Here is a 26,827-nt window from a genome sequence, read left to right on the forward strand (position 1 = left end):
TAAATTTCGATTGAGGAAAAGATGCAAAATGAATTCTATGCTCATGCTGTTTGATGTACTCCATACTATAGCTGTTACAAATTGTGGAATTTTACTGAAAGGACATATTTACACTGGCAACTGCTGAGAGATGCAGTTTTTCCATGAGTTGTAGGACATACTTTCATGCAAGAGACGTATTACAATGCAGGTTTTCTGGAGAATCACATCTTTCTCTGCAAGAATATTATTTTTCTACAGTATGCACTCATATTAATAGATGGGATTTGGGCTTAATTTCTCTTTAATGTTCGTAGAGAGCTTTGTGTAGTGGCCATGTCAGAGGTGCTTCAGTGCTCTAAAATTCCTTTAAAAAATGTAACAGACAGGCTTCTCTTTGGAGATACTCTGACAATCAAATTGCTTCAGAGCTGTGATGTTTAATGTGTTATGTAATGGATTTTTTCTTGCTCAGAGTATTTCTGAAATGCACATGGGAAGTGTTAGAACATCAAGCAGAGCACAATAGTGGAATAACAAAGAGAATGTCTCCAAAACACTGAAAGGGAATTTTTGCAGCTCTCATTGCCCTGACAATGCAGGGCTGCATATGTGCAGTTAGAACACACACACATAATGCAAATACTTAGTAAATTACTCCATATGAGAGAGATTCTTCAATACGTACATATATATATTTGTAGGTGTAGATATTAATATCCATCAACATCATGTGTGTGTATATAGATACATGCATGTGAGGGCAGATGCGATGTTTGTCTGTCCATACATAAATATTTAGACATACACACAATTATTCATTATTATGATTATTAATATTTATGATTCATCTCAATATTTCTAACTTCTGAACAAGCCAAATTGTCTTCCAAGCTTATGACATAATATAACAAAAAGTAATCTGAATAAAGGTGCAAACCACTAATCAACTGTGAAATCCCCATCATACACTGAATTGAACAGCAATAGGACACTGGCTTCATGTATAGTTAAGATTCCAAAAGATTAAACAGCCATTTCTATCCACTGATTTAAATGCATATACCTTGCTGTTCTTTACTGAACAAAAGTGTACAAAAAAATTATCCAGCTTTCCCAAAGAGTGCAGCCTACACTGCAAGGACATATATTTAGAGATAAAAAATATCAGTCTATAGTACTGTAAATCCAATCCATTCAAACAAACGATAAATGACTATCGACTAGAGAAGTGATTCTCAGCCATCTCCCTACTGGCACAACCCCAGGACCCTCCTCCCTTCTTGTTGGAATCTAGCCAGGACAAGCCTCCCATATAATAATATAGGAAGGGTAGGGTGCTCATGACTCCGAGACACCTATGCCTCCCGAGCCTAGAGTTGTATAACTGTGCTTGTAGACAGTATCCAGAGTAGCTATCTATCTTCTTTATAGCAATAGGGGGAAATATTCTAAAAAATAAACAGAGCTAGACTACGACTTCATACCACGAGCAAGCCAATTGGCCTACAGACAGTTAAATAAAACTAATGTTCCACTCTCAGTGGATTCCTTAGGTGAAATCTTAACACCAATGAAGTCAATGACAAAACTTCCATTGGCTACAATGGGGCCAGAATTTGACTCTTTCTGTCCAGAGGGAAAAAAAGCCCACATCTCCTGTCCATCTGCAGATCCAGGTAACTATCCCACCCTTGCAGAGCTCTCTCTTTGCTATCCTGTAGAATAATGAAATTATACAAGGACAATGGCTAAAAAATATAGAAAGAAAATGAGCTGCTCAATTCCACTAAAGACTTGAGGGAAAAAAAGGTGACACCCTAGCCTTGTCATATCAGCACTGCCCTTTAAAACCACTTCCACCTTACTCAGTCATTTTGGCTATTCTGCTTTCTAGTAGCATCTGAAGAAGTGAGGTTCTTACCCACAAAAGCTTATGCTCCCAATACTTCTGTTAGTCTTAAAGGTGCCACAGGACCCTCTGTTGCTTTTTACAGATTCAGACTAACACGGCTACCCCTCTGATACCTGCTTTCTAGTGCAGCCCTGAAACCTAGAGGATTATCAGAAAGCAACAGAGTACTCAGTAAAGGCTCTACGCATACAAGAAGAAACAAAAAAGTGTGGCATTATTTCTACTGAAGCACAGTTCTTATCTCCTTTCTAACAAGACTGCAAAGAAAATCAAAGATTTCCTAAGAGGGCATTGGGAGCTAGCTAAAATATACACATATACTTAGTGCCTTCTGAAAAATCAGAAACAAAAATTTCCTTTTATCATTTTCTCCTCAAGTCTTATTTGGAATACTGGAAAGAAGTTACAGTACCCTGACCCTGGGAAGGCTGGGTGAAAAGCAAGATACTATCTGAGGCACATTTAATCTAGTTAGTTTGCTCTTTTAACAAATGCAGTATTGATTTTTGGTTTGTGTATATTATTCAGACTGATTTTTCACCTTGCCTACAGTACTGATAAAAACATAATAAAGGGTCACACAGACCAGCAGTTACTTATTCAGAAAATCTACAACAGTTGAAAGCTGAAATACTTCCAGACACATATGAGCTCAAAAACGCCACTACATTTTGGAAGAAAGAAAAAAAAACTTCCTGTATTCAGTACGTAAAATGGCCACTGTTTTTCACTTTATATTAGATCATTCTGTATGACATCAACCTACACTACATAAAATGCTAAAAATGAATACATGTGTAGTATGTCTGGCATGACATATCACTGCATTATCTCAATATTTTCTGCATCAAATTTTAAAGGAGAGAGAATTTTTCTCCTCACCTAGGTGCAATAATTCTTTCAGCATAATTTTTGTAGAAATCATTTACTTGGCAAGAGATGAAATCCATCTGGAAATATATATAGATATATCTATATCTTTTTATCCACCGGGTTTACAACTATATTCACTTTTCTGGTACTGTATATATCAGCAGTTGGTCAGTTTGCTCTGGCTACCTAACTTCTTTCTCGGCTGTATTGTACAGATTTTGGGAGCTCAAAACAAAGTACATGGAACCATCCTGTAGTGAGTCTTCACTTGCTCCAATGCTGCATTTAACATTTATTGATTGTGCTGTACAGGGTATCAGTCACATTCCACATCAAAGATGAAATAAATTTAAATAGAAACCATTCTAGAGGATAGCATCCGAGGAAAACCTAATTTAAACCATGTAGAAAAGGACAACATACTCACAATATAAGACCCTGATCTTGCAAACAAGCATTGAATAAATGTACTGCTCTCTATAGGACTACTCATGTGCAAATGTTTACAAGATTGTGTAATGGACCAAAATATAATCATTTCTGAGAAAATCTCCAAAAGGTTACATTTATTCTCCCATCTCCTTCTCCTATTTTTAGGGCGGATTCCCGTTTACACAAATTATATTATTTATACCCACTTTAAGACCCTTTTACACAGCCACAGCAGCATAAAGGGAACTCAGTGTAAATGAGAATCAAGTCCTTAATCTCCAATATTGGTTAGATTATTGTGTTAGTGAAATAAACTAATAATGGCCTAGATTTTATCACGTTCCTCATGCTTTAAAAAGATCATAAAATTAATTGTCAAACAACTATTTAAAAAAATATTCTTTTCTGCTAACATCTATAATTTGCATTTCACTCACAATTATGCAGTTTCTGAATCTTGCATACTTCAATCAAAAAGGAAATTAAATAAGTAGTTAATAGCACTTCCAATCCCACAAATTCAAATCCAATTTAATCTTGATATGAACTTTAAGTCTTATTAACACTTGTTTTAAATAGCATATCCAGTGTGTACCCAAAATAGTTGTCAAAGTATGGTGCTGAAATTTTTTAGCATCTTTATACTAGCAAAGTGTGTTTTGCTTTAGTGGATAACGGAAACTCCTCTTACTTATGAAGATTTATCATTACAAAATGTCAAAATCTCTGTTGTTCCCAACCTCAGTAAGCCTGACCCTTAAGTGGAATCATTTAATTTGTCTGAGGACATCCTTCAGGAAAAATAAATTGGCCATTTACCATACATTCTTTTACAAGTTATTCTGCAAACGTGTCAATGTAAATAGGCATAGACCCCAGTCAGAAAGATGGGTTAGATCTGAAAAGAAAGGATCTGAAAAGAAGCCATCTGTGGCTGGCTTGATCAAGCTGTGAAGATAGGGACAGATTAAGATATTTCTATTGTTCAACAGCCCAGTACAAATAAAAAGCTGGTGTGGACAACTGAAATTTAAATTACTTACTACTCGCCAGACAAGTTGATGACTTGCACTTAAAAATCAGGCATTTCCACCTGAGCCTTTCAGTGAAAACTGACCTGTTACCTCAATTTTCTTGTAAATGCAGCTGAGTGGCAGAAGAAATGAAGGAATTTTCCTACTACTTTGTCACACGTCTCCTGTGGCTCCACTTAGCTAATTATGCCCTTCGCTGCATTTCAGGAAAAGCACATTTTCCAGTTAGACATCAATATTTTAGATATATGACAAATTGTCTTAAAAAATAAAATTCCTGGATTGAGTAGAGGACATGGGAAGTGGCAGGCATATGGCAAGACAGTATGGAAGCCAGCAGAAAGTAGGGGAAAGCACATAAGCTTACTAGATGGAGAGACAGACAAACAATTATTAAGCAGGTTGAAATAAGGACTAGAAAGTGTAAAAGTGTTTACAATCTTACAAATGAGAGGAAAACATAAAAAGGAGTCAGCTTTTACATTATTGATATGGAATGCAAGAACTATAATCAAGACATACTATAGGGAAAGGCAATAATGGTGTTAGATAATTCAAGTTCCATTAACTTATCATAGTAAAAGTGCCTCTCACTTGATGCTATTATTTTCAATGTATAATACAAAATGGCTTGTATAAGTGCAACCAGGCAGGCTGACAGCAATTCCGGGCCGCAGGGCAGAACAGTCAGTCAGTGCTCTTCCGGCACGGCCAGGGTTTCCATGCCTGCCAGAGGGCCCTCCACCCACAGCGAGGGGTCCTCCCGCAGCAGCCCAGCCATGGCAGGGGTCCCCCACACCTGCCCAGCCGTGGCGAGCGGACCCCGCAGTGTTTCAGCCATGGCAGGTGGTGAGGGGACCCCAGAGCTCCCAGCTGCTGTGGGTGCTGGACCCTCCTCCCTCTCCATTTTGTCAGGGATATTAGTAAAAAACACAGTAAAGGTCACAGGCTTCTGTGAATTTTTGTTTATTGCCCATGACCTGTCCGTGATTTTTACTAAAAATATCCGTGACAAAATCTGAGCCTTATTTATAGGGGCTAGGCCAAAATCTCTAGGCTTAATGGAGTCAGCATAGGAGTAGAATGAGACATGAAACAGGACAGAGAAGGATATGGAGCCGGAATTGAGACGATATGTGGTAGGGTTCGCTTGAATGGGAAACAAAAATAGATAAGTGTTTTTATCATACTGCCCGAGGAACATGTATATTATCCTACTGTAGCTAAACAAGATTTAAAATAAAACACAGAAGAGACAATGTAGGTATACAAGGGATTACAAAAGTAATCAAGAGTAACAGAGGGGCATGCACAAGGCATTAACACACATGCTTAGTGCTTAAAATAGGATCAAAATGATAACAAAATTATAAGATGTATAAATAGAGCAGTTAAATACAAATCAGAGTCAATTATACTACTACTGATAGAGATTAGATAAGACATGTTTAATTTACTGTTTACACCACTTGTTGCCTTATTTAAAAGTATTTGACAAATGGAGAACACATTGGAGGGAGGGCAACTGAATGAAAGGGAGAATCAAGTATCTCAAAGTCAAAAAGGTTAGAGAAACCAGGTTTGTGTTCCTTAGAAAAAAGAGATTATGAGTGGGTCTCACTAAGATATACAAAATTCTCAAGTGAATAGAAAGCATAATTGCTACAAGGCTATTTGAGCTAGTGCAAACATAAAAACGAGGGAGTGTGAACTTAAGTGAAGAAAGCTCCATCAAAAAGGAATTTGGGAAGCAATTCTTTACACAGCTAGTAATAGAAACAAGGAAAGAACTGCCCAGGGCACCAATCAGTGCAACGTATATAAACAGTTTAAAAATGAATTGGACAACTATTGGAGAGAAGAGTGATAGAGAAGTGGTAGGCTCAAAGGAGCAGGGGTGGCACAAACATGAGTTTCTTGACGGTCTCTTGCTCTAAAATTTTAAATGTCTGACTTGGTTCCTATCAGTCTCCAGGGACACTTTGGGGATCTTTCTTGTATCTAAATCATGTAAAAGATTTGAATAAAACTATTAAGTACATATAGCAAATAACAGGGTTTGCTGTCACTTCAAAGAAATGTAGACATTTTAGGTAATGGAGTGAGCATGTAGAAAACATAGCTTAATGGTCACAAATTGCACTTAAACTGGCAAGGAAGGATTGAATATATTAAGAAAGTCCAGGTAAAATTAGAGCAGCAACACAGTGACTAGGAAAGAAATTGGGTAAGGTTCTGATAACTGCTCACATTGAGAAGTATCTTACTCAAGTAATCCCATTGATTTTAAGGGTAGCAGAATCTGGCCTTTAGGGTTTATAGAAATTATTGCAGCCCTCAGGCTAATGATTTCCTGGAGTAAAACAGGGCAAGATACTGGATTCAAAGGATTAAATTAATGTCTATGATTTAATGTAAGTGTTCTGTTTATTTATATGGGAATTATGGCCCAGATTCAGCAAAACATTTAAACACATGTTTAAGTCCATCCCTATCCACAGAGGTTTGAACACAAGTTTAATTTTAAATATGTGCTTTGCTGACTTCAGGCCTACTAGGATGATCTACCAATCTGTTGTGAGGAAGCTGTAATGGGTTTCACCATTACTGGACAAGGGAAAACAATGAGACAACCTAATAGATAAATTCACAGATGTTAATGGTTTTTAATAGTCTATATGAAAAATAAACAAATATTGGGGAGTAATTTAAAACCAGGGGTCATATAATGCAAGTTACAAAATTAAGAGAAAACATGGAATTCTGGCAGAACTATTCAGTAGGAAACCCATAAAACGTGTTGATAGTAACGGTAATTAAGGCAAATAATAAAAATGAGTAGATGATGAGAGAACAACATTTATATGGAGAGAAAAGAATTTAGGACACCAGGCATGACAAAATGGGGAGCCAAGGTTGAAATATACTCAAAAAGAAAAAGGTAAAGTGACCTCTTCTTGTCTAGCAACTGCTTAGAACACTGACAAAATTGGCTCAAGATTGTCCATTTATTAAACAGAACTTCATTATCAAGAAAAATAATCTGGTTTAAAACAGGAAGAGTTCATTAAGTGATAAGGTAGTTTGGTTGATTGGTTTTCACACTTACTGGCAATGCTGCTCATAGAGAAATATTTCTATCAATTCCTACTCAAAAAGCATTCAACTGAATTCCGGGGTCAAGATCCGCATAAAATGTATGGCAATCAACTTGGCAAACCTACAAGGAAGTCAACTATAATAATAAAATAATAATAATAATAATAATAATAAAAAAAACCTGAAAGGACCAAAGATAATCTAAGAAAAGCTTAGAAAATCAATTATTTTCCAACAGATGCCTGAAATCCCACTTCAGTGACTGTCCTTAATGAAATGATTTTGAATAAACTCTGTGCAATTATTAAAGAAATAATAGTTAAATCTTCTGATGTGGATTGAATGCAATTTTGTAAAGCATTATGTATTAATAAATCAAGTATCTTAAGGTTCCTGATAATTTGATTTGTCACCTGTTGAATGTTCCACATTACTTGGATGCCAAACGTGATGGATTCTACTGCTGCTTCTGATTACCTATATTCAGTAAAATAGTCACAACTCATTAATCAGGCCATACGATAACTGGTCTGGTCTGAGATGCCACAAAATGGAATCTTCATTAGGGATGACAGAGAAACAGTGCCAATATGCACACTCATTATCTACATCATAGCTGACAATTTGATTAGAAGAGAGCACTGGGTCTAATGTATTTCTATTAAATGAACCTATTGGCTTCCAGTACATTATTCTATACTAAAAGTTAGCAAGTTATAATCCACAGAGTACACAGAAAAATAAAAAAGACTCATGGAGCTGTCCACAGTTATTAGCGAGTACCTAAGTAGCATTATCATTTCTGCCTGGGGTCCCAGGTCACATTTATTGCTATGCAAAATGCAATGACTTCTAATATCTTTCTGGTTTTGGAACTGGGTTTTATTTCTCTAAAATGGACCCAAAATTATCTTCTCTTAATTGAGAGGGTTATTTAGCAATTATGTTGTTCTTTTTGCTCACCCTTGATAAGAGAAAAATAAAAGAATATAATCCACTAGTAAATACAGCTTGAAAAATCTTGATCTTACTTTGCTGGTCCTGTTAATGGCAGCAGGTTAAAAAAAAATGTTCTGAACTCATAATGGGCTGCTATATTATGTTTACAACCTACAATGAAAAGCATGGTTAAAAACCTATCAGTGGTATAATGTTTAGTACCTATTATGGACATAAGCATAATACCTTATGGTAATTAAAGACATAAGAAAATGATTAATGTTCTTAGGCCATAAAGTGTATCAGCTGAAAAGCTATTATGATTGCACTGTCGAAAGCTCACAGCCTACACTGGGCAATTGTCCTGATGGATGCAATTTACACGGATATATATTCTACTTAAAACTGATATTCATTTTTCAAACTTTGGTAATGATCTGGTACATAAAGTTTAAACAATACACAAGACACCGATCAATGTTGGAATAGTTAATTAACTGTAATCCTAATATTTGGAACTATTTTTGTTTAACAGGTTCTAGGCCTTCTAACCTTGGCTTTTCTGCAGTTTGAATTCCCAACAGTTCACGGTATCACTCGTTCCTTTTCAGAAATGCTCTTCTAACATCATAAAAACAAAGGAATATGAAAGTGAATTCTGAAAATCTTTTACCTGTCTTTCAGCTGGACTGATGTATTCACATTTATCAAGAGAAATGATGCAATTACTACAGTCACAACCAAGATTCACTGGTGCATATTTAGGGCCCCAATTCATCAGGGTGCTTAAGCATATGTCTAAACTTTAAGCACGAGTAGCTGCATTGACCTAAATAGGACTACCTGTATGCTCCAGTACTTTGCAGATTCAGATAATTACAGGTTCTGTGAGAATACTGTGTAGCATGTCAAATTTCAGCAGCAGCAATGGTGATGCTCAGAAGGTGTGTCTGGTAACATCTAAAATAATCTGTTATCAGTACCTTCTAACAACCAATGGACAGCTCTGTAGTAAACTTAAAGACTGTACAGCCTAATTCTCATGTACGCTAAGGCTCCTTTACACTGCTCTGGTCAATTACATTTATATCAATTTTAAGTCCTGTTCACACAGCCAGTAGAGTGTGAAGGGGAGTTAGTGTATGAAAATGAGAATCAAGCCCTATATAATACACTGATAATTCCCCCCCAAGAGTTAATAAGCACAAGTGATAGTTACCCATTGTACAGTCTCAAGGAGTGGTAAGTGCTCCAGAAGTAGAGAGGAAGGTGAAGGTATTGCTCTTATTGACCATACAGTGCATGTAGTCTCCACTGGATGGGTTTTACCATTGATAATCATGTATGGAGTTGTAACTCAGTAGGAATTAAGTTCCAACATGAATCAGTCCTATGGAGGTTCAATCATTCAGAACTATATTCAAGTACCCTTACACATACTGAAAAGTAACTTATTCAATAAGAGGTCTAAATTAAGTCAATGGGACTACTCATTTGGTAAGGTGCTACTCAGTTTGAATAAGGGAATTTCACTTGCTCTTATTGAGCAGGAGAACAATCACAAGATGTGAGCATTAGATGATATTTTCTATATGGATGCTGCAAAGCTGTTGCACTTTTAGGTTTTGTCTTATTTTCCTTATGCTAATGGGCAAAGAAAATATACCAGAAAATTGTATTCCTCAATCCCCTATTATAGGTAAGCTATTCACCTAAGCATTTAACTGTACATTCATTTTTTTTGAAAAAAATAAAAAACTTTGCAAACCCCATTGAGAGAAAATAAATACTGTGTTATTCAAAGTTAAATTGGAAAGTGCTAAATGTAACTTTAATACAGGGTAAAATACACAAGAATAAGCACTTCAGCGAAACACGGAAGGAGCCAAAAAGACAGGGCTAAAAAGAGATCATTCACAAATCAGATTGTAAAAATATTAACTTTTCCAAGAGATTAAATATTCACTTTCTCAAACACAAGCAAGATGGCACATCATTCCATGCCCAAAATGACATTTACGAGAAAGGCACGATTTAACATCATGGCCCAAATTCTTGTTAGGTGTAACTTTGTTGAGGTCAGTTGAGTTACAACAGAGGTGAACTGGGCTGACTAATATAAACTAGATAGATTACTGTAAGTGCCATGGGCTAGTTTCTCAGCTGCTGCAAATTGGCATAAGCTCCTTTGATGTCAATGGAGGTACTCTGGTGTGACAGGGTGCTGACCAGGAACTGCTGAGCCAGCCCTCTGTCACTTCAGCTCCAATTAGGGAGGTGAATTGGAGCTGACTAGAGGAACCTGAGACTGATGGGCAGAGGCGGAGCAGCTGTCAGCCTGAGTAGCCTGGGGCTATATACAGACTCAGAGGAAGGAAGCAGAGGGGGGGGAGAAGCCAGAGAATGGAAGGAGAGGGGTAGCTCTCCCCTCCTGGCTCTAAGAAAGAGAAGCCCCTAAGGCTGGAACCCCCGGTGATATATGGTGAGAGGTGGTGGGTTTGCACTGTGTAAATAAACTTCACCGGTGACTGCTGAGCCAGAAGGTCTCCAAGTGATTTTTGGAGCAGAGCAGAGGCAGGACTAAGGGTGGCCCGGCTACGCCCGGTTACATCTGGCTTAGTCCAGCTGAGGAGCTGGCCCAATATGTAATTCAGCAAAATAACACTTAACTAAGATCACAACAGTGAATAGTAAAGAACAACATCATTAAGAGGGGCACGACTAAAATAAAGTATCGTATTCTGAATGCAACTTTTAAAAGTTAAACACATGCTACATCATTTTCAAAAACATAGCTAAAGAAAATAATTTTAATTATTTTACAAAATGAGTCTATTTGACTGAAGACATTTAATTCATTTAGGGTGCCATTTTTCTCTTTTTTTCCTGGATCCTGTTCATTGGATTAACGAATTGTCTTGGCAGGAACCTGTTACCAATTATAATTAATGTGACAAAGATTTTCTGCAGTGGCCCCAACATTTCCACCTAAACCAAGAAACCAACTAGCTCCCAGGAGATCACACACAAAATCATTCTTCACTATTTAATTTAGGTGAGGTTATCTTCACTGATCGTGTAAGCCAGTGCATGGTGACTCTTCTTTATCAGGACTAATCTATTTGATCCTCAGTCTGCGGCACTGACTGACAAGGTACTGGACTGGCACTCAATAATTTATCACATCAGTCTAACCATAGGACTGCAAACAAACACTTTGTTTATGGGTGGTACTGGTGACAGACACACCAAAGTGTCCCCTTGTTCGGTCTAATGGGGCACGTTGAAAGATTAGGCTGTCAGGCAAGCATGAGGCCTCATTTTTCTTCTGTGCTGCATAGGTTGCCCTGCATTGCGGCCAACAGTTGGTTGTGATTAATTTGTCAAGGTTGGCTATACAATGGAAATGAAGAAATGGATTGCCAATTAGAGTTAGCCTTCTCATTGAATGCCCCTCAATCCAGTGCCATTCTACAGTAGTGACAGCTTAGAAATAAACTGAATTCAGCTCTAGTGAGCGGAAACCTGATCCTAAGTGTATTTTAAAGGAGTCGAAGGGGTGTACAAGGTGAATTTTTTTCTATAAACAGTTCAGTGGATGCTTGACTTATATGCCAGACTTGCTGTCAGGTACACAAAAAGGCTATCCATGTTTATTTTTGTAGTCAGCTTGTTAAAAATGCACTGAACTTCTGATTTAAAACTTAACACTGCACAACAAGGTACACAGAAGATTTATTTCTAAACACCTTACCCTGAAAAACCCTGAAGGACAATTTAACATATATACCACTACTGCCAAAAAAACCACAACTGACAATGTTTCTATTTTGTACAGAAGCTGTTAAATACATGCAGAATTCATTCGGAATCACACACATAGAAAAGTGAATTCTGGCATTTAATGTTATTCATCTGTGATAAACCATATGTGTTTTCATAATCTATTTTTACCTTTCATTAATGTATTTACTTCTGCAGAGAAGGTTATTTTTAAGCTGAAGACTAGGATCCCGGTGGGATGTCTTAATGAAATAGGAAATAATTCCAGAACTGCCAGAGCCTCTATATGTATTAATTCTTTATTTAATATATGTCACATACAGTAGTCAGGTATGCTTTTAAGTATCAGAATTGGAGCCCCAATCCTGCAAAGACTTATGCATGTGATTTAACTTTATGTACTGTGAATAGTCTTCAGTAGGACTACTCATATTGCATAAAGTTAAAGCATGTTCATACATGCAGTATCAGGACTTAACTTTTAATGGTCTGGTGAAAATACTGCTGATGATATTTATAGCTCAAGGAAATCTCATTACATCTCTGGAATACCTATGTTACCCCATTAATTTGTTCTTGCATTATTGTCAAAAAATGTTGTCTACTTCTATTTTGCAAGGTCTCAGGTAGGGCATTTAGAAAAAACTTATCTTATAAAGGCTGAGCCAAGAAAAGGAACACTATGACCAATGTGCAGTAAAAGAAATGAATAGCCTAAAATTCAACCGTAAGCTATCGAAACTAGGTATGAGGAAAGAGAAGCTCATAGACAGGAGGATCGGAGAAATAGGGGGGGAAAAGAGAGACTAAAACGGATTTTTCAATTAACAGGACATAATATTTTCAATTCAACAGCTCAAGCTGATGTATTCAGTGATGCTTTGTATTTCATAGAATATTTAAAAAATAAAGCAGAACTGTTTTTTATTTTTTTTCTGAAAATTCATCATGCTGTAGTTGATGCTGAATTCTCTTGTTGTCACTGAATTTTTATTGCTGATACTGAATTATCTTGAGTGTCACATCTCCAGACAGAAGAAAGGTGAAGAGGTTTTCAATATTCAGTAAAACACAATGGATTAAGCAGGTGCTGAAGAGAGAAAGTCAGAATCCATTTCCAGGCCTAAGTTGAGCTATCATTTACACAACCAACCACCACCAATTGGAGGCGGAGGCACTACTAGAACAGGAGTTGCCAAACTTACTGACCCTCCGAGCCTCATATGACAAACTTTAGAAGTTCGCGAGCCGGGACACAGCTGCCAGGACCTCAGGGCTTCTGCCCCGTGGGAGAGGCACCTGCCGGGGTTTGGGGCTTCAGCTGAAGCCCTGAGACCCCCCTCCCTGCTGGGCAGAAACCCCTACCCCACCACCCTGCTGCAAGGCGGAGGTCCCGAGCTCCACCCGCCCCCAAGTCCGGTGGTACGTGGAGAATGAGGGCCAGGGGGGCTCAGTGAGTCACACTTTAACTGTAAAAGAGCCACATGTGGCTCACAAGCCACAGTTTGGCCACCCCGTAAATATATACCTTCTAAACAAGACCCTGGCTTGGAAACAGTAACAGTCATTCATTATAGTGCACTGTCTGACTGGTTTGGTTTTTTTTTAATTCTTTCTCTGCCTCAACTCTAGTTGCTCTTTCCAATGATGTATGGCAGTGTTCCTATTTAGCACAGGGATAGAAAAGTCACAGAGCAGTAAAGGAGCATGGAAAGCAAAAGCACCTTTTCTTGGCTCTCGGGTATTTCGATTAGGCAGAGAAAAGAAATTCTGCTGTGTAGTTCTTTTGTTGTGTTACTGCACAATGAGCTAGTACTTGTCATGATATTAAATATACGTTAGGTGTGTTAAATAAAATCCCTAGTATTTGAGTGTACATCTCCCTCCACCCATCAGAGAGATTTTGAAAGGTCACTTAGGACTCCTTTATTTGCCTCTCTCTCTCTCTCTCAACTCCAACATCGCAAAGAATGCACATGAGGACCAGCTTCGACATCGTACTCGGCCCCTTTGCACCACTCTGGCAGTGCAGAGGCCAGCGTGTGACAGTCACTCGCCAGCAAAAAATTTCCTTGGAAGAGGGAACTCCCTGCTGTTGTAAAACCAGCAGAGCCAATCTGTGCACTTACCACACCCGTCCGACATGCCTGTCCTCCACTGGTGCAAGGACTAGAGACTCCACTAGAGGAGTACGCTGGAACTGCCCCATGCTGCTCTCATTCGTGCTCAAGCCAGCGATCACAAAATCAGGGAGCTGTAACCTGACCCTGTCAACCCCCCTTTTCTCCCGGGTGGACTGGGACTCAGACACAGGAGAGAACAGAGCCCCCATTGTTTTTTCCACAGCCAGTCTCTTTTCCCTTCCTCTTGCTTGCTGTCTCAGAGACCTCAGCACATTGCTGTCACTTAGGAGGGAGGCAGTAAGTAAGGGAGTCTCTGCATTGGAAAATTTAAAATCTAAATACTAGGGCTGTCGATTAATCGCAGTTAACTCACATGGTTAATTCAAAAAAATTAATCGTGAATCAAAAAATTTATCGCGATTAAGTGCAGTTTTAATCGCACTGTTAAACAATAGAATACCAATTAAAATTTATTCAATATTTTGGATGTTTCTCAACATTTTCATATATACTGTATTCTGTGTTGTAATTGAAATCTAAGTGTATGTTATTTTTTATTACAAGTACTTGCACTGTAAAAATGATAAAAGAAATAGTATTTTTCAATTCACCTCATACAAGTACTGTAGTGCAATCTCTGTCGTGAAAGTGCAACTTACAAATGTAGATTTTTTTTGTTACATAACTGCACACAAAAAGGAAACAATGTAAAACTTTAGAGCCTACAAAGTCCACTTAGTCTACTTCTTGTTCAGCCAATCGCTAAGACAAACAAGTTTGATTACATTTACAGGAGATAACGCTGCCTTCATCTTATTTACAATGTCAACAGAAAGTGAGAAAAGGCATTTGCATGGCACTTTTGTAGCCGGCACTGCAAGGTATTTACATGCCAGATATGTTAAACATTCATATGCTCCTTAATGCTTCGGCCACCACTCCAAAGGACATGCTTCCATGCTGATGACACTCGTTAAAAAAAGAATGTGTTCATTAAATTTGTGACCAAACTCCTTGGGGGAGAATTCTATGTCCCCTGCTCTGTTTTACCCGCATTCTGCCATATATTTCATGTTATAGTAGTCTTGGATGATGACCCAGCACATGTTGTTCATTTTAAGAACACTTTCATTGCAGATTTCACAAAACACAAAGAAGGTACCAATGTGAGATTTCTAAAGATAACTACAGCACTCGACCCAAGGTTTAAGAATCTAAAGTGCCTTCCAAAAGCTGAGAGGGATGAGGTGTGAAGCATGCTTTCAGAAGTCTTAAAAGAGCAACACTCTGATGCGGAAACTACAGAACCTGAACCACCAAAAAAGAAAATCAACCTTCTGCTGGTGGCATCTGACTCAGATAATGAAAATGAACATGTGTCAGTCCGCACTGCTTTGGATTGTTATCGAGAAGAACCTGTTATCAGCATGGACGCTTGTCCCCTGGAATGGTGGTTGAAGCATGAAGGGACATATGAATCTTTAGCCCATCTGGCACGTAAATATCTTGCTAAGCTGGCTACAACAGTGCCATGAGAACTCATGTTCTCACTTTCAGGTGACATTGTAAACAAGACATGGGCAGCATTATCTCCTGCAAATGTAAACAAACTTGTTTGTCTGAGCGATTGGCTGAACAAGAAGTAGGACTGAGTGGACTTGCAGGCTCTAAAATTTTACATTGTTTTATTTTTGAATGAAGGTTTTTTTTTTTACATAATTCTACATTTGTAAGTTCAACTTTCATGATAAAGAGATTGCCCTACAGTACTTGTATTAGGTGAATTGAAAAATACTATTTCTTTTGTCTTTTTACAGTGCAAATACTTGTAATAAAAAACAAATACTAAGTGAGCACTGTACACTTTGTATTCTGTGTTGTAATTGAAATCAATATATTTGAAAATGTAGAAATCCTCAAAAAATATTTAACTGAATGGTATTCTATTATTGTTTAACAGTGCGATTAATCATGATTAATTTTTTTAATTGCTTGACAGCCCTACTAAATACACAAACCAGGCAATTCTAATTGTCAAACGTTCAAACTCCGGCTACTTAAGACCATAAAATGGCTAGACATCAAAAAGTAGAAAAGCAAGAAAGAGAACCTAGTTTCCCCTAGAAATCTTTAGTATCTAACATACTCAGGAGTCAAAAAAGGGGTATCGGTAGTGCTCTTGAGCCAATTCCTATTGGTATATCTCAGCCTATAAATAATAGTTTTCTACTAGAACTTTGGTGAGAGGGGGTTAAGCTATTGACGAGCAGATGAGTTCTCCTGGCATAAAAGTGTGTCATGCATGAAATATGAAGGCAACTGCTGAATGCACTGCTACAGTTTTCACTTGTAAGCATGAGACAAAATATTTTTTCAGTATTAAAATGATTGTTGGTGATGAGATAGGATTAGAAAATGTTAACGTAGGCAAAAATTGCTATGTTTTCCAGTTGCTGAGGTACACAGTGACACAGCTTGGCACCCCAATATTCACCACTGTCATTTAATTAGGATATGTTTTGTACAAAGTGTGCCTTGTGAGGTAGCATTTTAAAAATCTTGATCTGCTAGACATTAATATCTCATTGGATTGTATGTGCTACCACCGTATGTGAAGTTATGAAGTTTGGCTATGCATCTGTTACTGAAACATGTTGTGAGTTTGAAAACACCCACAAGCAGCCTTTCAGGTACAACAGTAAAAAGGCCAAACGATGTTAATGGCTTATTGAGAAACTGCACACATGCACAAGGATGACCCAGGAACTGTGTACTATAAAACCTCTCAGAGATAGCACTGCACAATGGGAACTGTTTGACCCAGGGCTCAGCAAAAGAGCTTTCCAGGAAGTGGAAAGAAGATATAAAAGGGGGAAATGACATCATGATGATACCTCGCTCGCCCTACAAAACAACACACATGGAAACACCTGAGGAACAAAGACTGAACTGGGTGAAAGTGATGGTCTCAGGCTAAAGGGATTTTTAACCTGTGAATGGAACACCTGGGGGTTCCAAGCTATAAGCAAGTGCAGCTGGCCCCTTAAGAGTCTGCAGCCTGCTTGTATCATCACTTAGGGTGAGAATTGGCTATTCATATCCAATCTATTTAGTATATTAAACTTACTTTGCATTTTTTGTTTATTTGCTATGTAATCTGCTTTGATCTATTTGCTATCACTTATAATCACTTAAAAATCTAGCCTTTGTAGTTAATAAACTTGTTTTTGCTTAATCTAAACCAGTGTGTGGGAATCATAACTCGGGGCAAAAGGCTGTTGCATATTCCTCTCCACATTGAGGGAGGGGGGAATTTTATGAGCTTACACTGTACAATTCCCTGTGCAGTATAATTTTGGCTTTATACTCCAGAGGGGGTGCATGCCTGAGGAGCTAGTAGTTGCCCTAATTGAAGCCTTCCCACGCAGGGGTTGGTCAGAGAGCCTGCATGTAACTGCAGCTGGGTGTGTCCCTACCTGTATGTATGCTGATGAAAGTGCAGGCTGGAGAGAGCTTTGCAGCTTGTCACAGTAGTACAGTGCAAGAGGGAGCCCAGGCTGGTGGGTCGGGGAGGTCAGTGGTACCCCAATTCCAGGGGGAACCCATCACACACAGAATTTGCGATGCATAATAAGGTTATTTAAGAGTGGCTGCACCAAAGGGAAACAAAATCTGTATTATTACAATGCATTAGCTCTGCTGCAAATACTGTAGCAAAGGCAGATTCATTTAAGTAGCCTTATGACTACTGAGATGCAGGGCCGGCTCCAGGCACCAGCCGACCAAGCACGTGCTTGGGGCAGCACCTTGTAAGGGGCGGCCAATCTTGGGGTGGCGGGGGGGCGCTCGGGGTTTTTTTTGTTGTTGTTTTTGTTTCAGCCGGGCGGCGCTCGGGGGGGGGGGTTGTTTGTGTTTCGGTGGTGTGGTGTGGCGGTGGGGGGGGGGTTTCAGCGGCGCGGCGGTCGGGTTTTTGTTTTTTGGTTCGGCGGGGCGGCGCTCGAGGTTTTTTTGTTGTTGCTGTTTTTGTTTTGGGCAGGCGACGCTTGGGGGGGTGGGTTGTTTTTGTTTCGGCGGCGTGGCGCTCGGGGGGGGTGTTTCAGCAGCACGGCGCTGGGGGGGGGGGGTGTTTCGGCGGCGCAGCGCTCGGGGTTTTTTTTTTCCAGCGGCGCGGCGCTCGGGGAGAGGTGTTTCGGCGGCGCTCGATTTTTTTTCCCCCCTGGCGGCGTGGCACTTGGGGGGGGTGTTTTGGCGGCGCGGCACTCAGGGGGGTGTTTCGGCAGCGCGGCGCGGCACTCGGGGGGGGGTTCGGCAGGGGCGGCACTTAGGGGGTGTTTCGGTGGCGCAGTGCTGGAGGGGAGGGTGTTTTGGTGGCACGGCACTCGGGGGGGTGTTTCGGTGGCGCGGCGCTTGGGGGGGGTGTTTTGGCACGGCGGGCGGCGATGGGGGGGGTGTTTCGGTGGGGCGGTACGGCGCTCGGGGGGGTGTTTTGGCATGGCGCTCGGGAGGGGTTGTTACGGCGGGACAGCGCTTTTTTGTTTGTTTGTTTGGGGCGGCAAAAAAGTTAGAGGTGGAGCTGCTGAGATGATATTTATTTCTTTATATTTGGATAAGGTTCCTCCCTTCAGCAGACTTACCTGCATTTTGAAACTTGCTTGAAAGTATGGATCAAACCATCTTGCTTTTAACAACACGTTTACAGCTCAATGGCAATGTATACTGCATAGCAGGTATTCAGTGTATTCAAAATGGGAAGGCATGAAGGAGGTGCTACATAATTGGTAAATTATCACACAAGATTTACTGAGAAACTGTGTGAACTAATATCTCATGGCAACACAATTTCATCGCTATACATAAAACAACATTATCTTGAGATACTCTGAATATGGATATGATTTTGTCATGGTAAAATTAAGCAAAATTCACAGAACAGTCATGGGGGAAAAGGATAAAATCAGGCTATGGACACAGCAGGGCTGTCCTGGACTGACAGCCGGAGCCCCACCGCCTAGGGCTGACAGCCAGAGCCGAAGAAGTCACAGAGATTTGTTAAAGTCACTGAATCTGTGACCTCCATGACCAAATCATATCCTTAGTTATGAGATTTCACTCTAAATCTCTGAACAGTAGAACTGATCAATCTCCTCTCTCTTAACAATGCAAAAATACATATTAGGTTTATATATCATGGACAGGGTGGATTTTTGCTGTAGGGTTCTGAACCTGAGCTTCTTGATGTGAACATATACTGGGGACTGGCTGGTTAGAAATGTCAATATACCTAGTTGGTTGCCTTAATTTTTGAACAGCTTATTTGCTAAGCTTTGATCTAATTGCTAGTGGTTTCATGCTACTGCTAGATATTAATGTGCACCCTGTGTTTTTACAATTCATCACATTTAATAAAATGAAAATAAAATACACAAATGCTCTGTTTAGAACATTGGCAATGTCCCTCCACTGTTAATGGCTTATTCCTGCCGTTATAATATTCTCCGCCTTTTTTTTTTTTTAAATCAATGGGATTTAAGGGTGTGTAATGGCAGGGCACCCACCTGTTGTGAGCAACCCCTTCTGGTCGTTTGCCTGCAGTCTTTAGACCAGTCCAGGCCCTGGTATCAGGCCGTACTCCCAGGGCTTCCTCCCTGGATGTAATGGTTTCATCCTCTGAGTCTGTTCTGGCCCCAGCTCTCCAGCTGGGCCTCCTGATAGTTCAATCCCCTTCTGCAGGTTTACTGCTGTCCAATTGTAGGCCCTTCCCCAATGGCCCTTGGGAGGTGGACCCAGGCCCACCCACTACTCCAGGTCCCAGTCCAAGAACCCTAAGAATAGCAATCACACATCACTGCGTCCCTTTAGCAAAACTGCCTTCAGTTCCCTGAGCCACTTCCCCATGGCCCCAGCCTTCACCAATGCCTTACACTTAGGTCAGGGCCCTTCTAAATTCAGGCCCAGCAGCTCTTCCTCACTGCCCCTGTCCCTACTAGCACTGAGCTATCCTTTGTGCTGCAGTTCCCTTTGGGCAGTCAGGAGCATCATCTGCACTCCTCTAGCTCCAGCAAGGAACTGCCTGTCTAGGGCTCTGCGGCTCCTTTTACTAGGGCCCTTCTGGGCCCTGATTGTCTGCTCCCTGAAGCCACTCTAGCCTGCTTGGAGGACTTCTCCACTGCTCCTTTCCTGGGACAAGTGTAGCGGGGCTGTTTAGCGCTTTACAGGACTGGGCCTATGCTTGGTTTAAGAGATATTTATTTTTGGCCAGATTGCATCAAGGGCAAATTTATTTGCACTGGTATTTAGCCAGGGTGATATTTATTCTCTTGTTCAGAAGACGGTTTTATATTGCACATATCATATTAATGTAAGGTTTTCAGGGCAGGAACAATAACAATATTTGCGTGCCTAGAACAATTGGATCCAAGTCTTACTTGCATTCTCTGGGTGAAACTGTAATATAAATATAAAATGATTATGATGATAGTGGGAACTATTTAAAAAAGGGAATTGAATGAAGTACACCATTTACTTTCATTGTGGTAACTGAAGTATTCCTTGCTTTTGGAATGGGAAAACCACAAACACTAATGCAAATATAACAACTAGGGTGGTCAAGGTCCAGTTTTTAATGGCGCCCAAAGTGAGTTCTTCTTTGGATATTAAAAGTCTTTGCAGCTACATTATCCTATAGGACAACTTGCCTGCAGGAACAGGCTTGGAAAGAAGAGCAGGAAAAGTCCATAATTCTGAGATGCAGTTCCCAAGCTATAGTATGTACAGCACTTATTGGAGGTCGGTGGAGAGCTAGCTGTTGGATGGTGCTGGCTCTGCTCCAACTGATTCTGCAGGTGTCCAGATACTTCATTGGAAAACCAGCTGGAAACAAGGAGGAGGAGCCAGTCCACCTGCCTAAACTACAAGTCAATACTAAATAAGAGCAGGAGAACAGGAAAAGAATCTTCCTTGACCAAGCCTCTAGTAGGGAACTGGAGCTGCCCATCACCAGAGAGAGGCATATGCAGGGTAGATGGGAGCAAGGTAGCTGCTATACACAAACTGTTAATTCAGAGCTAGTGAGGCCTAGCAGAATAGCTACTGTACAGGATGACTAGACTTTTCTGGACTTTCTTCCTTTTGTTGCTTCTACTCTGTCCAGAAGGAAGAAGAGGGCTATATATGATCTCCCGTCCCTTCACAAAGATACTTCTCTTTCTGGAGAGAAAGCTGCCTCCCCTCCCCCCCAAACACACAAACACAATATTCTGGCTGTCTGCATGGAGGTGAGATGGAGAAGGAAAGTTCTACAATAAAGACATGGTAGGGTGGGGTCAAAAATTCAGTAATCAAAACTTTACAGTGCTTTGCCTTGAGACTTATCACTAAGTAAAACTCCAATGAAGCTTCACATTTGTCCTCTAGGAGAGCAAGGAAAAAGCTCTCTTTTGGACAGTCAGCAATCACTTCTGGAATAGATACACTTCGTGATATCTTAAGCTACGATATCCATAAAATGCCAATTCCCACTGACATATGGAGCTTAATAAGAATCCTTCCGGAATCAAGTCAAAGTTTCTCCTGGTTAAATAGGTCACATGAATACTACTTGCAGACTGTTGAGAGTTAATCAATTTACATTCTCTGCTAATAATTTCTAAGTATTTAAAATATATTCCAGAGAGAAAAGGATTGAGGGTAGGAAGAGAACAATTAGTAATGTGGACATGATGCTGTCTGAAATAAGATCTCTGTTAAATAATACATGTGACAGTTTTTTATAACAAGTACTAATTAGATTACTAGAATTATTTAAATATTATAATTGTCATTTAGTAGCTGCAATATTATATTTATATATTATATATTTATCATATATAATAATATTTAACTATATTTAATGTTAATAATAATTGTAATTACAAGTTAACCACTGAAAAACAGATTGCTATCCTAGTGACTCTCAGATCAGCCCTATCGCAGCAACAGACACATGTTCTGGTAAACTTTACTCTTGGCTGAAATCTGACATTGTCCAAAGTAGGTGTTGAAATGCTAATTTATCCTCTAAATGTATTATGTGAAATTGCTGTTGAAAGAAACCACAGAACAGAGCCAAAGAAGTGACATGAACCTAGTTTGTTTGGACTAAGGAATTGCAGATAGGTTTTTTCAGAGGTTCTGGTGAGGTCACAAATATTAGCAATTAGTTTTAGCAATAGAAGAGGAAGTGTCCATATATGGACTTCTGGAATTTTGTTTTTAATGGGTACTTTTGATAAGATCTGTCATTTGTCTGTTTCTTCTTTGAGGGAAGCCCTTAGGCACTTAAGAAACATTGGGCAGCATCTTCCTCCCAACACTGACTAACAGCATGCCAGGGTCACACATGCTGATACCAGGACTCAACAATGCACAGGTGCATCTGATGAAGTGGGTTTTAGCCCACGAAAGCTTATGTCCAAATAAATGTGGTAGTCTCTAAGGTGCCACAAGGACTCCTCGTTGTTTTTGCTGATACAGACTAACACGGCTACCACTCCGAAACCTATTAAAATGTAGACTTTCATAGCGTTTTCTCCGCAATTTTTTTGTGTTGTTTTCCATTTTAATTGGTTTTTTTCCTTCTTTACTTTTTAAGTGAGTTTAATAAGTATTAAAACTGATTTCTTGCATTGGTGGAGTACAACCAAAAAAAAAGTGGCAACAGTACCTCAAACTTATATCGCAAGTAATATGGCAGTAAGTAAAACACAGGAGAACATAGATGATAACATCCTAAAATCCCTATCCAATGCTCCTATGTTTCTCCATCCTCAGAATCTATGATCTGCCATGAACACATGGCAAACCATGAGCCCTAATTTAAGAGAATTCTTATCCTTTCCCATCTGTGTATGCAGCCTAAGTTTTAACTTGGCAACTCTCAAGATTCACAGTGAAATTAGTCCCACTGTTTACTATCCCACATCCACTTTCCCTTTTGCAAAAGTTCCCAAACGTCAGAAGTCTTGAACACTTTTTAAAATACATGAAAATCATGGAATCCATGACTCCTATAACAGCTGGGGTAAAAATGCAGCCTTTAAATAACTCTTTGTTTTCACAAGCTGTAATTTTTTTGGGGTGGAGGGGGAAAGCAGGAACCAACCACTCTAGGTGTGAAATTCTGTGCTTGGTCTCTTTCCAAAGATGTCTTTTCTGGAAAGATTTCCAAAGTACATTTTCCCTGGTAATTATGAGTAAATTAGATTTATTAATGGTGACCAGTGTATGTAGGTGTTTGATTTAAGAAGAAAACCAAAAACTTTTCAAACAGATATTGACCTTTCTTTGGACAAGGGAAAGAGGAAAAAGCACTGGAAGACCCTGAAAAGGAGAATTTACATCAGAATTGTTTACTTAGTTTGGCCTTGCTCCCAAGTGCAGCATAAGTTAAGTATGTCTAGAAGACAACTCTCCTGACAGAGTTAACCTCAAGTATCTTTCTTATCTTAAATTATACTAGGTAAATATTGTGGATCTGTTGCTTGGTAATTAGTCTAGTAGCTGGCAGTTCCAAACAATACTGGATTGACTATGAACATTCCTTGGGAATTCTTTAAGATTACGAATTCAATATGTTCCTGCCATAAGGGAAAGTACTTGTTAAAGTCATCTCTCAGTTAACTAATAATAAATACTTATACTCAGCTCTTATACCATCTTTTCAATCAGTAACATTCAAAGCATTTGCAAAAGGAGGTAAGTAGCATTATGCTCATTTTACAGGTTGGGAAACTGAGGCCCAGAGCACTATCTAGGAGAGGTATAGGGACACACGAGTCTCCACTCTTTGTGCCTCCTCTATTTTTTATTTTTGGGCTGATCATCATTTTATCACCATACCAGAGATTACACAGATCTCCAAGTAAAAAAAAAAATACAGTTTTTAATTCAAAGTTTTGGGCCAGATTCTAATCTGTTTTACACAGATTTACAAGAAATAAGCACCAGGGCCCTTCTACCTAATTTTTTTAAACATTTAATCCTTCATTTGAATTCCATCAGTCTTGAAAAATGATGACGCCCGGGAGTCTTCTTTTCGACTTCTGGCATGGTGCCTTAATGGCAACCTGCCTCTGGCCTTCTCACAGCTTTAACTTGTTCAAGTTGGAACACTTTCTAAGTGTTTCTAAGCATTCTAAGAAGCTGGAGCGTGGAGAGTGCATTTTGGGAGGAATGCAGACTTTTCCTCCATCAAACGTCCTCTCATGAAAAGGAACCTGCTGTTACCCAAAACTTAATAGGCTTACTTTTTTCTTCACACTTTTTTTTTTCTGAGGAAGGAGTGTTCTTAAGTGATACAAATAGGAAAGGCTTTTCTCTAGAAAGGAGTGCCTAAGGAGGCCAGGGAGAAGAAAAGCAAACCAAGCATTTATAAGAACATTGAGCAAAACCAGGCCTCAGTCCTACAAATCGATCCACAGAGGTGAACCCCTACAAATTGACCAGAGTCCTGATGACTTTGAGTTGAAGCTCAACTTTCAGTGTATGGGGCTCTGCCTGGGGGCATGCTTTGTCTGCAGGGATGTGACTGCAGAATCAGGGCCATATAGTCTTTAAAGAAGAAAATAAATATTTTCTTATTAGTATGTGTGAAACAATATTCACTATTAGGATAGCTTAGACATATTACCCAATAAGGTCACCTGAAATGAAGTACATTTAAAAAACAAAACCCTAAGACTTTACCAAAACAAGACACTCATTACCTACACCTCTCCACATGGAGAGAGGCTGAGATAATAAACTCCACATGACAGGTGTGCAGTCATGCTGCTTAATGCATAACTGGAGTGCACTCGGATACTATTGTGATGAACATCTATACAGAATAGAAAAAAATCACTTGCTGTCCTAGGCAATGGGAATCTCTAAAGCATGTGAGTGAGGGGGAAAAACAACCACCAGCAGCACCACTAAGCACATCTTTGTGTGTTGTATATGTGCCCTGGTCCCCAAATGTATTACATAACACAACATCACTGGCAAGTTCATCACTGCACAGCAACTGCTGTCACCCTTTCTTAAATCTGTCAGCATTTCAGATCTCACACAGAGACTTGCCCTTAGCAGCTACCAGATGAAAATGCCCTTTCAAGAGTCATGCCTGAGAGTTCTGGAAAAAAGCAGGGCTAAATAAGTTTTTTTTTTTAAAGTGTCATTCTCACATCTCCTTGAAAATTAGATGGCAAATATTGAAATGCAGAGCAGTAACTCAATTAGGAGTTTGCGTGCTGACAGCCTTTTATAGAAAACTATGGAAAACCAGAGTGTCTTGGCAGAAATATGCTCTGCTCCTTGTACACCAATGAAAACAACAAATACATATGGAAACTCCATCTGCCATACTATATAGTGCTTCAGCTGTGCCTTAGCTTTTCAGCTTAAAAAAAATTCAATGACCATCTCAAAAAGTACCATTACCTGGGAAAAGGAACTCGAGGTTCTATCTAACTTCCTTTTAGTTACCTCAGGGAACCATGTTTCTTGTATGCAGGGCTTACTTTCTATTGACTAAACCAACTCTCATAAAATGAACTGTAATTGTTTGTGCATTTCATTTGCTAGTAAATTCCATACACATGCATCATGTCTGGGGTCTTTTTGCAAACTAATAACAAAAATATGTCCATGTTAAGACTTAAGGAAAAAAGTGTGCACATTATCCAAAATGTCCAGGAATGAAACCCAGAATTTTCCCTAGAAGATAAGGGATTTGGAGACTGAGGCAAAGATTTTTCTGCAATAAGTCCATATCTGGTGATTTCTAAAGTTTCTAAACTGCAGCTGTAATCTTCTCATAAGTAACATTAATACAGCTGGAAGGGGGGGGGAAGGAACTGTACAAGGAAGTAATTCCTTTTCCACTTTCTGAAATCTGATTCAAATTAACAACTATCAAAATAATCAGCCTGTCTGATGTTATACTGATGCTGGTACATGATAAAAAGATTTTACATTTTTCTTACTTTAAAAAAATAATAAAGCTGTCATGCTTTTGTGGATCTTTTTTCTCCTTCATAATATCTGATTAGCCAATCCTAATATTAACTCAGCAAAATGGCTGCAAATTAATATATCTGACGTATGTACAATAACTAAGTAATGATTATTATGGTGGCACTAAGTTCTTCCATGATTTTTTAAATTTGCTGCACTGCTAGTCTCTCTATTAACCTTAAGAGAGATTAAAAATAACACTACCTATTATAATTCTATATGCATTTTAAAATGTTAAATGCAAAAAAAAGCAATTTACTAGATTTTAAAGCTAGAAATATATTTGTATCTACCAGTAAAGAATCAGCTCCACCCATAATAGTCTCCATTCATTTTTCCATGCTGCTTTTTAAGTATGCAACACCTTTTTTGAATCCGCCCCTTTCCACCTTCAAATACTTCTTCAATAGCCATCTCTCCCATGGTTACTACAAGAAACTGGATGACTAATAATGGACAGGTTGAATTAAAACAATAAAAATGTATATTAATATATATAAATATTTGCCATCTTTTGATAGTATCCCTCTCCCTCATCGCTACATAAATCACCAGTTGGGGAGGAAACAAATTAAAAAAATAAAAACAAACAAAAAATGATGGAACTAACAAGACAT

At 39.2% G+C, this 26,827-nt stretch overlaps 1 protein-coding gene across 1 annotated transcript in view; it reads right to left on the reverse strand.

The window, feature by feature from the left end:
* The window catches only part of MACROD2 (mono-ADP ribosylhydrolase 2), a 1,323,621-nt gene that overhangs the window by 382,711 nt on the left and 914,083 nt on the right, over positions 1 to 26,827 (reverse strand). The gene's annotated exons all lie outside the window — the stretch shown is intronic.

The sequence above is a fragment of the Emys orbicularis genome, chromosome 3 (assembly GCF_028017835.1).
Source record: "Emys orbicularis isolate rEmyOrb1 chromosome 3, rEmyOrb1.hap1, whole genome shotgun sequence".
In the NCBI taxonomy this organism is placed as follows: Eukaryota; Metazoa; Chordata; order Testudines; family Emydidae; genus Emys; species Emys orbicularis.